Raw genomic sequence first — 10000 nt, 5'->3', positions numbered from 1 at the left:
GGACTGTGGTATTCTTTTGATAACTCGGTAATAGAAAATGGTCCTAGGGTAATTGTGTCTATATATATATATATATATATATATATATATATATATATATATATATATATATATATATATATATATATATAAACTATCAGCCTAAAGTTTAAATTTTTTTCTCCTTCCTCTTGAGGATAGATTCCAATTGGAAGTGTATCCGGAGCTGAGTTACAGCCTCCTTTCTCTGGAGCATCTCTGGACGGCTGGGACTTTGCCAACTTGCGGCAACAAGTTGGAATATATCATCTAAACTTGTGTTGGTTGTCGGCCGGGGCTACCCCAGACCTCATCCAGCCCCAGCTGAGCCCTCACCCCTCATCCACCTCAGGTCCACAGTTGGTGGGGAAATGTTCAAACAACGACACCCACCTAGTTGTGCGGTGGGGAGGCTCACTCACGGCTCGTGATGGTTGTCCATTGTGATTTACCGAGGTATACGTACACTTACCCACACACATGTATACACATACACAGTCATGTATGCATATATATATATATATATATATATATATATATATATATATATATATATATATATATATATATATATATATATGTATATATTGTGGAGTTTGTGGCGTGTGGGCAGGTGAGAAAGGTTGTCGGGGTGGCGAAGTAAAGTTGCTCGTGAAAAAGAGAGGTGTATAGGCGGTCCTTAAGGGAAGGAGTGCAAATACTTAGGATATGTACAAGAGGAAGGTACCAGGGTTGAAGGAGAGGGCAGTTGAGTCTTGGGGTGAGCGAGTATCAGTAAACTTCAGGGGGGTGTCTTGGAAGGAGGTGAACAGTGTGAGAAAAAGTAAGATAACAAATGGGACCGTCGATGAAGGAGGCAGATTGGGAAGTGGTAACAAGCATGATGAGGAGATGGAGTGAGTATTTTGACGGATTATTGAATGTTTGGTGATCGGATGGCAGATGAAGCGTGTTTGGGTTGGGGAGGTATGCGAGGAAAGTAATGAGCTGTGCCTTCAATGTTTTGAAGGCGGTGCAGGATCTTTCACCCTTAATATATGGATGAAGCAGTTGAAAAGGTAATTATGCCATATTGGTCAAGGTCCGTAATATCCACAATCGTCATCTGACGTTTAGAATAATGTCTAATTCAGGCAGACCAAGCGACAGTAATGATTACAAGAAAGAATTTTCTTTCTTGTAACGAAATTCTCAAAGGACTAGATTAGATTTGTATCCCCCCCCCCCCGAGAAATGTATATGTTGCATAGAAATTCTTGAAGATTTGTTAATAGGAACCTACTTGAGGAGATGCAAGACTAATGTGTATAGGTATTACACTGTGTGGGATATCCAGACAGTGTACATAGTATTGATGAAACAGGGAGTGACTTTGACAGGAAGAATTTGTAAGGACTGGCGATATGTTAGCCCTGGTAACGAGAAGAGTGCTGTAGTCTGTCATGTTAGGGATTGTAATCGTGTTAATAACTTAGAGATAACTGTCACGTTGTTTTCATCTCTAATGATTACGTCAAGAGACGAGTTGTTGAATGTTATCAGCTCGCAAAGACAATTGGTCAGATCGACAGTCCTCTTTTATTAAAATGGTCTGTAATAGGGATGATAATTTGATAGTAATTAACAAGGGAGGCAGCCTACATCACGTCAGGTCAAGACCTTAATTTTTTCTGGCCAGGTCGTCTGTTAACCTCAGTGTCACGGGGAGGGAACTACCACTCGTACTACCCCGTATCCTAGCGATGGGGATATGACCCCTTCTCTCAATGTGTAGTAGTGTACTTATACCCCAACTCACGGCCCGGTACTCATCTAGCGACCATTCACAACGCGTTGGGTTGGCTGTGAGCCTGCTACCCCTGCTAGGATTCGAACCCTGGTGGTGGGTCCATGAGATTCATGGGTTGCAGAGCTAACTGCTGTACTACTGAGGCTCGTAAGGTTGTCAGTATGGTTCTCGCCCTCCGTCTCCGCCGCTTTTTGCGGCATCTGGGGGGCAGGGCGCGTGAAGTTGCTGCAGGTGTGAGTGATGGACGGTAGGGCACATCTCGTCTGCTGAACCTCCCGAGGAAGGGCAATAGTTCACCACCCACTCAACCCTCAGGGTTTCTACATCACTAACCTCCCCTCTACCCTAAGAATCCTCTGCCCCTCCCTGCTCTAAGCATCCCCTGCCGTCCCCGTGTCCTGAGAATCCCATGCCCCTCCCTTGTCCTGAGCATCCCCTGTTTCCCTTGTCCTGAGCGTTTCCTGCCCTCCCGTATCCTGAGCCTCCCCTACCTCCCCATGTCTTGAGCCTCCTCTACTCTCGCCATGTCCCAAGCCTTCTCTACCCTCTCCGCGTCCTAAGCTTTTCCTACTATTACCATGTCCCGAGCTCTTCCTTCCTTCCCCATGGCCTGAGCCTCTTGTAACCTCACCATGTCCTGAACCTTCCCTACCTTCCTCATGTCCTAAGCCTACCCCAACCCTCCCCTTCGTCCCAGCAAATCCTGGAACCATGTATGTAATTCTAGTACAAATCCAGGTTATTATGCCAGTTACTCTGGAATTAAGCAGAAGCCATTAGAGCTGGGCCCTTACCGGCAGCATGAGAACCCGTTTGTCGGACATTTTCCTCCAGGTATGTGAGCCAGGATTGTAACTGTTCATGATAAAGAAATCATTGTTTCCCTGAATCGTGTAAACCCGGAGTTGCAGGTCTGCATCAACAAAGGTAGCGTTGCTGGACGGACACTGTAGCCCACAGGAGCAGCAGGGGGGTAGTGAGGAACCACGTCCACACTGCCGGCGGCCCAGATGGCTGCCGTGTGCCCAACTTTCCCACAAGTGTAGTCCTTGGGTGCTCCGCCTCCAGCACTTGGCCCGCCCGACATGACAAACTGACTCAGACGCCACCGTCACACCGGCACAACTGCACCACCTCACCACCCACCACCCCCCCTCCCTTCATTTGTATCGTCTTCCATCGGCGGTGATGCTGGTGGAATTCTTGCGGTGTTCATATCTGCTTGTAATGGAAAACTTGAGGAGCGTCGGGAGCCCACGGAAGAAGACATTAGAGTGGATCAATTGAAATTATTCGTCTAGAAGGGAAGAGCAGGTGGGGAGGGAGGGCCGGGTGGCGGAGGAGGAAGTTTGCCAACTGTGATGCGGCAACCCTCCAGCAGTCTAAACTTTATATTAGTTTCTCCCAATGATGTATTATCTTTTTGTGGCCAAGTTGAATGCGAGGGATTTGTCGATAACTCGTGTGGTCCAACACTTGGAGCAGGGGAGGAAGGACTGCCTCACTGTACGTAACACTGTCTTGCCTGTGGGGAGGAAGTAAGATGATGATGAATAGTAAGAGTATTGCGATGAACTAGACGTAGAATAATGGATGTAAATTCTCCCGGGTCGAAATGATTAAACTCTTCTTGATTATGAAAACGAATTCTTGTGAAGATGGCAGCACGGCTTTGCATTTATGTACGAAAATTTATGATTATTATAGAGCAATTTTAAGTTCTTAAGATAAAACAATTCATATTTTTGTATTACAAAGTATATATATATATATATATATATATATATATATATATATATATATATATATATATATATATATATATATATATATATATATATATATGCTAGTTATTTCAATATTCAAGTGTAAATTTCTTTTCGTTTTGTTGTCATGAAAGGAAAGCTGACTTCATCATGAGATATATGCATGACTGGCTCATATATGATGTTGATTGTCTGCTGTTCATGATCACCGAGCATAGGAATAATGTTTTATCTTCTGTTCCCACAGATCTGCCTGAGCGGAAACAAGGTAAGTTGAGAACGCGGCTTTATGCTGGCCTATGACCCAGGGTGAGTGTGGCTTAGGATGATTTTGACCTAATGTCATTGTTCCTCTGGCATCATTGTGAACCGGTGAGTATGACTCGGGATGAGTATGACTTAAGATAGATATAACCTCATGTGTTAACCTGGAACGTATGTAAATATGTCCTGCGACGAGTGTGACCTTCAATGAGCGTGATCTGAAACGAGTGTCGTATGGTGTGCGTGTGACCTATGACGAATATGACCTTATGCAAGTGTGACCTAGTATAAGTTTTTTTTGTATAGTGGACTACATGGCACGGGCAAAACATACCTCAGTCAAAGCCATCTTGAGTAAAATGTAAATAGTGTGAAAAAGAGTAAAGAAATAAATCTGAACTATTTTTAAAGATAGAAAAGCTATAGGAAGAGAGATCTACAGCATCGCTGGTAGAGAAAAGAAAGAGGTATCATCACAGTCCGTCCTCGTGTGACAGGTCTCTACATTCATACTAAAGGAAACAGCAGCTAGTGTGTACCATGGATCCGAGCCTTGATGGCAAGGACACAACGCAGGCAGCTTACAAGAACAGTGGCCGAAATGATACCTGCAGAACAGAAAGGAAAGTAACATCGCGGTGGACAGAAAGGAGAGAAGTATTGCCTAGGGAATTAATTGAGAAGGAAGGGTTTTGATTCCACCCTGGCTTAATACTCCTGAGAGGCAGTAGAAGAACGACCCAGGATATGTGAGCAGTGCTCTGTACTGGGGCGAATAAAACCTCAGTATGTATGAAACAGCTGCTTGGAAGAGGAATGATTACGGGGCCGGTATATCATCCCCGGCTGTGGGAAGCGGCCTTTGTAAGATTATCTGATGGTTCCAGGGGAGAGTGGAGGAAATGTTTGTAAATAACATGTATGTTATATTGCAGTGCTGTGGTGTTTTAGATTTGAACACGAGGAACGAGTGAGATGTAGAAAGATTATATATATATATATATATATATATATATATATATATATATATATATATATATATATATATATATATATATATATATATATATATATATATTACGTTTTAACTCATGAATTTAACCAGACTGTTGCTTCCTCATTGTGAGATGTTGCACTGGTCTGAATGTAGAGGGGATATGTTTACCGCGAGAAAGGGAACGAGTAATTGAGTGAGGAAGGACGAGTGAGTTGAAGTACGTAAAGTGGAATCGTCGTGTAGGAGTTGATTGGGTTAGGAGATAGAAAGAGTGGAGGCAATAGTGTAGAGCCTTGGGGGCCGCCGCTATTGATGAAATAAGAGGAGGAAACCGCTCCATCAACGGCAACTGCATTGGATCATCTAGAGAGGACACGATGCATCTGGGGACTGAGAGAAGCACAAAGGCCAATGGAAGGATGTTTAGAAAGCAAAGACTTGTGACGCAAACTGTCAGATGCTTTGAAGACCTCGAGGGCCACAAGAAAAGACTCACCCAAATCCCAGAGAGAGGAGGACCGGGGGAGGGATCTGGGACGACCATTAGCAAGTGTGAGTGTGACCTGAAGTGGGTATTAGATAGGACGAGTGTACAACTGCCACGCGGTACGAGTGTGGCGACTTGTGTGACCTGGGACGAATGTGACCTGGGTTGAGTCCCACATAGGACGACTGTGACCTGGTACGAGATTGTCCTCGTATCTCTTAAGAGTGTGATTTTATGTAAGACCAGGTCAGTGAATATATATATATATATATATATATATATATATATATATATATATATATATATATATATATATATATATATATATATATATATATATATTCTCGATTTCCGGCGATAGCGAGGTAACGTTAAGAACAGAGAGCTGAGCCTTAGCGGGATTATTCTCACCTGGCCCCCTTCTCTGCTCCTTTTTCTGGAAAATTAAAGACGAGAGGGGAGGATTTCCTGCCCCCCACTCCCTCCGCTTTTAGTCACCTTCTACGACACTAAGGAAATACGTGGGAAGTATCATTTTTCCCCTATCTTCAGGGAATATATATATATATATATATATATATATATATATATATATATATATATATATATATATATATATATATATATATACACACACACACACACACACACACACACACACACACACACACACACACCACAATATGTTAAGAGACTGGGAAACACGAGTATAAAACTCCGTTACTAGTAACACACTGACGCTCACACACACACACATACACACACACACACACACACACACACACACACACACACACACACACACACACACACACATTCAGTCGTGGAGGAGAGAGACAGACCCTCCCTTGGCCCAATCAAACTTTGGCCGGGCAGACACCGCAGATCTCCACACCAATAAAAAGTTGGATCCATTACCCCAAACTATCGGAGTTTCTAATACGCGATTTGTGAATATTGTGTGGTAATTGATATGTAAATGGTGGCTGGCTTTGTTTGTTGTGATAACTTGTGGTTCACAGAGTGAGAGAGTCGAAGGAAGGCGGGGATGGGAAAGGAAACAGCAACCAGAGAATATATGTATGATGTAAAGTTACCTTCCTGCTTTCCCAAGAACCCTTGTCTATAGTGACCCCAGCAGGGCGCCCGCCACGCCTTCCAATCGGGACCACAGTTCAAATTATGCGGTTGTGGTTTGTAGAGTGAGTACAAAGACACCTAAGGAGTGGGTGTTTACCGTCTTCAGCGTAGAAGTTTAATCATAGTCGTAAGGGGACGTATGCTAAGTAGGTAACTCGTGACTTGAGAGAGAAGCGTAGCACCCAAATGCAAAGGAGAAAGTGTAACTCGCTTGTACCTGGGAGGGATCAGCAGATATGAGGCAAGGATGAGATATATGTGAATGAATAGATAAATCTGTGCTCTGTACATGCCTTCACCCTCTCAGTCAATACCCTCCCGTACAACTTACCAGGTATACTCAACAAACTTATACCTATGTAGTTTGAACACTCACCTTTAATCCTATGCCTTTATACAAGTGGTAGAGGATGTGTGGATCAGGTGTATACATTAAAGTGTGCGTGTGGGAAATACGTAGAAAGACGGATAGATGTGTATGTGGCATTTATGGATCTTGAGAAGGCGTATGACATTTGATATAGATGACTTGCGGAAAATCTTAAGAATATACGATGTGGGAGGAAAGCTGCTTGAGACAATAGGAAATTTTTAGCCGTGGTATAAGGCATTTTTACGAGTAGGAAGAGAATAGAGTGAATGGTTCCAAGTGAAAATTGGTCTGCTGCAGGGGTGTGTGATGTCACCATGTTTGTTTAATTTGTTTATGGACGGGATGGTCAGGAGATAAACGTGAGTCTTGGAGGGAGGGGCGAGTATGCAATCAATAAGGATTAAGAGAGCCTGGGAAGGGAGTTAATTGTTGGTTTTGATCATACAGCACTGGAGGCAGATTGGAGTGAAAAACTGCAGAAGTCGGTGACTGATTTTGGAAGAGAGTGAAAGAGGAAGTTGAGAGTGTGTATAAAAGTAATGATTTTAGTTTTAGCAGGGTTGAGGGACAGGTTAGGTTTGGTGTGAGTTTGAATGGAATAAAATTTGAGGAATTGAAGTGTTTTAGATACCTGGGAGTGGGCGTGGCAGCGAATGGGAAACCTTGAAGCAGAAATGGTTCCTAGGATGGGTGAGGGGGCGAAGGATTTGGGAGCGCTGAAGAATGTGTGGAAATAGAGAGCGTTATCTCGGAGGTCAAAAATGGACATGTTTCACGGTATAGTAGTTCCAACATATGGATGCGAGGCATTGGCTGTAGATAAGGTTATGCGGAGGAGGGTGGATGTGTTGGAAATCGAGATGTTTGAGGACAATACATGGTGTGAGGTGGCTTGATCGAGTAGATAATGAAAAGGTAAGAGAGATGTGTGGTAATATAACGCGTGTGGTTGAGAGAGAGAGCTGAAACGGGTGTTTTGAAATGATGTAGACATGTAGAAACTATGGGTGAGGAAGGTGCGACAAAGAGAATATATGCCTTAAAAGTGGTGGGAACAAGGAGAGCGGGGTGACCAAATTGGAGATGTGAGAATGGAGCGAAAAAGATTTTAAGCAGTTGGGGGCCTGAACATGCTGGAGGATGAATTGCGTGCAAGGGATAGAGAGAATTGGAAGTATGTGTTATAATTGGGTTGACGTGTTGTCAGTGAACTGAACCATGGCTTGTGAAACGTCTGGGGTAGACCATGGAAAGGTCTGTGGGGCCTGGATGTGGATAGGGAGCTGTGGTTTCGATGCATTACACGTGATAGCTAGAGACTGGATGCGAGGCGATGCGGCGTTTCTTCGGCTGTTACTGGCGTTATCTCGCTAATGCGGAAAACGCTATGATAAAGAATATACTTAATCGCTGTTTCCCGTGTCAGCGAGGTAGCGCAAGGAAACAGACGAAGAATGGCCCAACCACTCATATGCACATATATATACATAAACGCCCATACGCGCACATATACATATTATTTCAACGTATACATGCCTATACATACACACACACACACACACACACACACACACACACACACACACACACACACACACACACATATATATATATATATATATATATATATATATATATATATATATATGTATGTATACGCACTCATACATGCTGCATTCAGCTATTCTCGTCGTCATCTTACCATACAGGAAACAGCGAGGTAGCGCCAGGAAAAGACTAAAAGGCCACATTCGTTCACACTCAGTCTTTAGCTGTCATGTGTAATGCACCAAAACCGCAGCTCCCTCTCCACATCCAGGCCCCACAAAACTTTCCATGGTTTACCCCAGACGCTTCACAAGCCCTGGTTCAATCCATTGACAGCACGTTGACCCCGGTATACCACATCGCTCCAATTCACTCTATTCCTTGCACGCCCTTCACCCTCCTATATGTTCAGGCCCCGATCACTCAAAATCTTTTTAACTCCATCCTTCCAATTCCAATTTGGTCCCCCTCCACCTCTTGACACGTATATCCTCTTTGTCAATCTTTCCTCACTCATTTTCTCCATGTGTCCAAACAATTTCAATACACCCTCTTCTGCTCTCTCAACCACACTCTTTTGTTACAACACATCTCTCTTACCCTTTCATTACTTACTCGATCAAACCACCTCACACCACATATTGTCCTCAAAAATTTCATTTCAAACACATCCACCCTCCTTCGCACAACCCTATCTATAGCTCACGCTTCACAACCATATGACATTGTTGGAAACACTATTCTTTCAAACATACCCATTTTTGCTCTCTGAGATAATGTTTTCGCCTTCCACACATTCTTCACCGCTCCCAACTTTCGCTCCCACCAAACCTGTGACTCACTTCCGCTTCCATGGTTCCATCCGCTGCCAAATCCACTTCAAGATTTAGATATCTAAAACACTCCCCTTCCTCCATTTTTTTTCCATTTAAACTTACCTCTCAATTAACTTGCCCCTCAACCCTACTGAAACCAATAACCTTGCTCTTATTCACATTTACTCTCAACTTTCTTCTTTCACACACTTTACCCAACTCAGTCATCAACTTTTGCAGTTTCTCACCCGAATCAGCCATCCGCGCTGTATCATCAGCTAACAACAACTGACTCACTTCCCAAGCCCTCTCATCCAGAACAGACTGCATTCTTGCTCCCTCTCCAAAACTCGTCGCATTCACTTCCCTAACCAACCCATCCACAAACAAATTGAACAACCATAGATACATCATGCATTCCTGCCGCAAACCGACATTACTGGGAACCAATCACTTTCCACTCTTACTATTCGTACACATGCCTTACATCCTTGGTAAAAACTTTTCACTGCTTCTAGCAACTTACTTCCCACACCATATACTCTTAAAACCTTCCACAAAGCATTTCTATCAATCCTATCATATACCTTCTCTAGATCCACTAACGCTACATAAAAATCCAGCTATTTTTCTTAGTATTTCTCGCATACATTCTTCAAAGCAAACACCTGATCCACACATCCTCTACCACTTCTGAAACCACACTGCTCTTCCCCAGTCTGATGTTCTGTACATGCCTTTGCCGTCTCTATCAATACCCTCCCATATAATTTCCCAGGAGTACTCAACAAACGTATGCCTCT

The 10000-nt window shown here is 43.4% G+C and overlaps 1 long non-coding RNA gene across 1 annotated transcript in view; it reads left to right on the top strand.

The window, feature by feature from the left end:
- The window catches only part of LOC139748943 (uncharacterized), a 352276-nt gene that overhangs the window by 248437 nt on the left and 93839 nt on the right, over positions 1–10000 (top strand). Inside the window, exon 3 of the long non-coding RNA XR_011712846.1 lies at positions 3821–3841. This is a non-coding gene — a long non-coding RNA (uncharacterized lncRNA). The remainder of the gene's footprint in view (positions 1–3820; positions 3842–10000) is intronic.

This window comes from Panulirus ornatus, chromosome 6 (genome assembly GCF_036320965.1).
Source record: "Panulirus ornatus isolate Po-2019 chromosome 6, ASM3632096v1, whole genome shotgun sequence".
Taxonomy (NCBI): domain Eukaryota; kingdom Metazoa; phylum Arthropoda; class Malacostraca; order Decapoda; family Palinuridae; genus Panulirus; species Panulirus ornatus.
The sequence above is the reverse complement of the archived record's forward strand: the minus strand, read 5'-3'. Positions and strand labels throughout refer to the sequence as shown.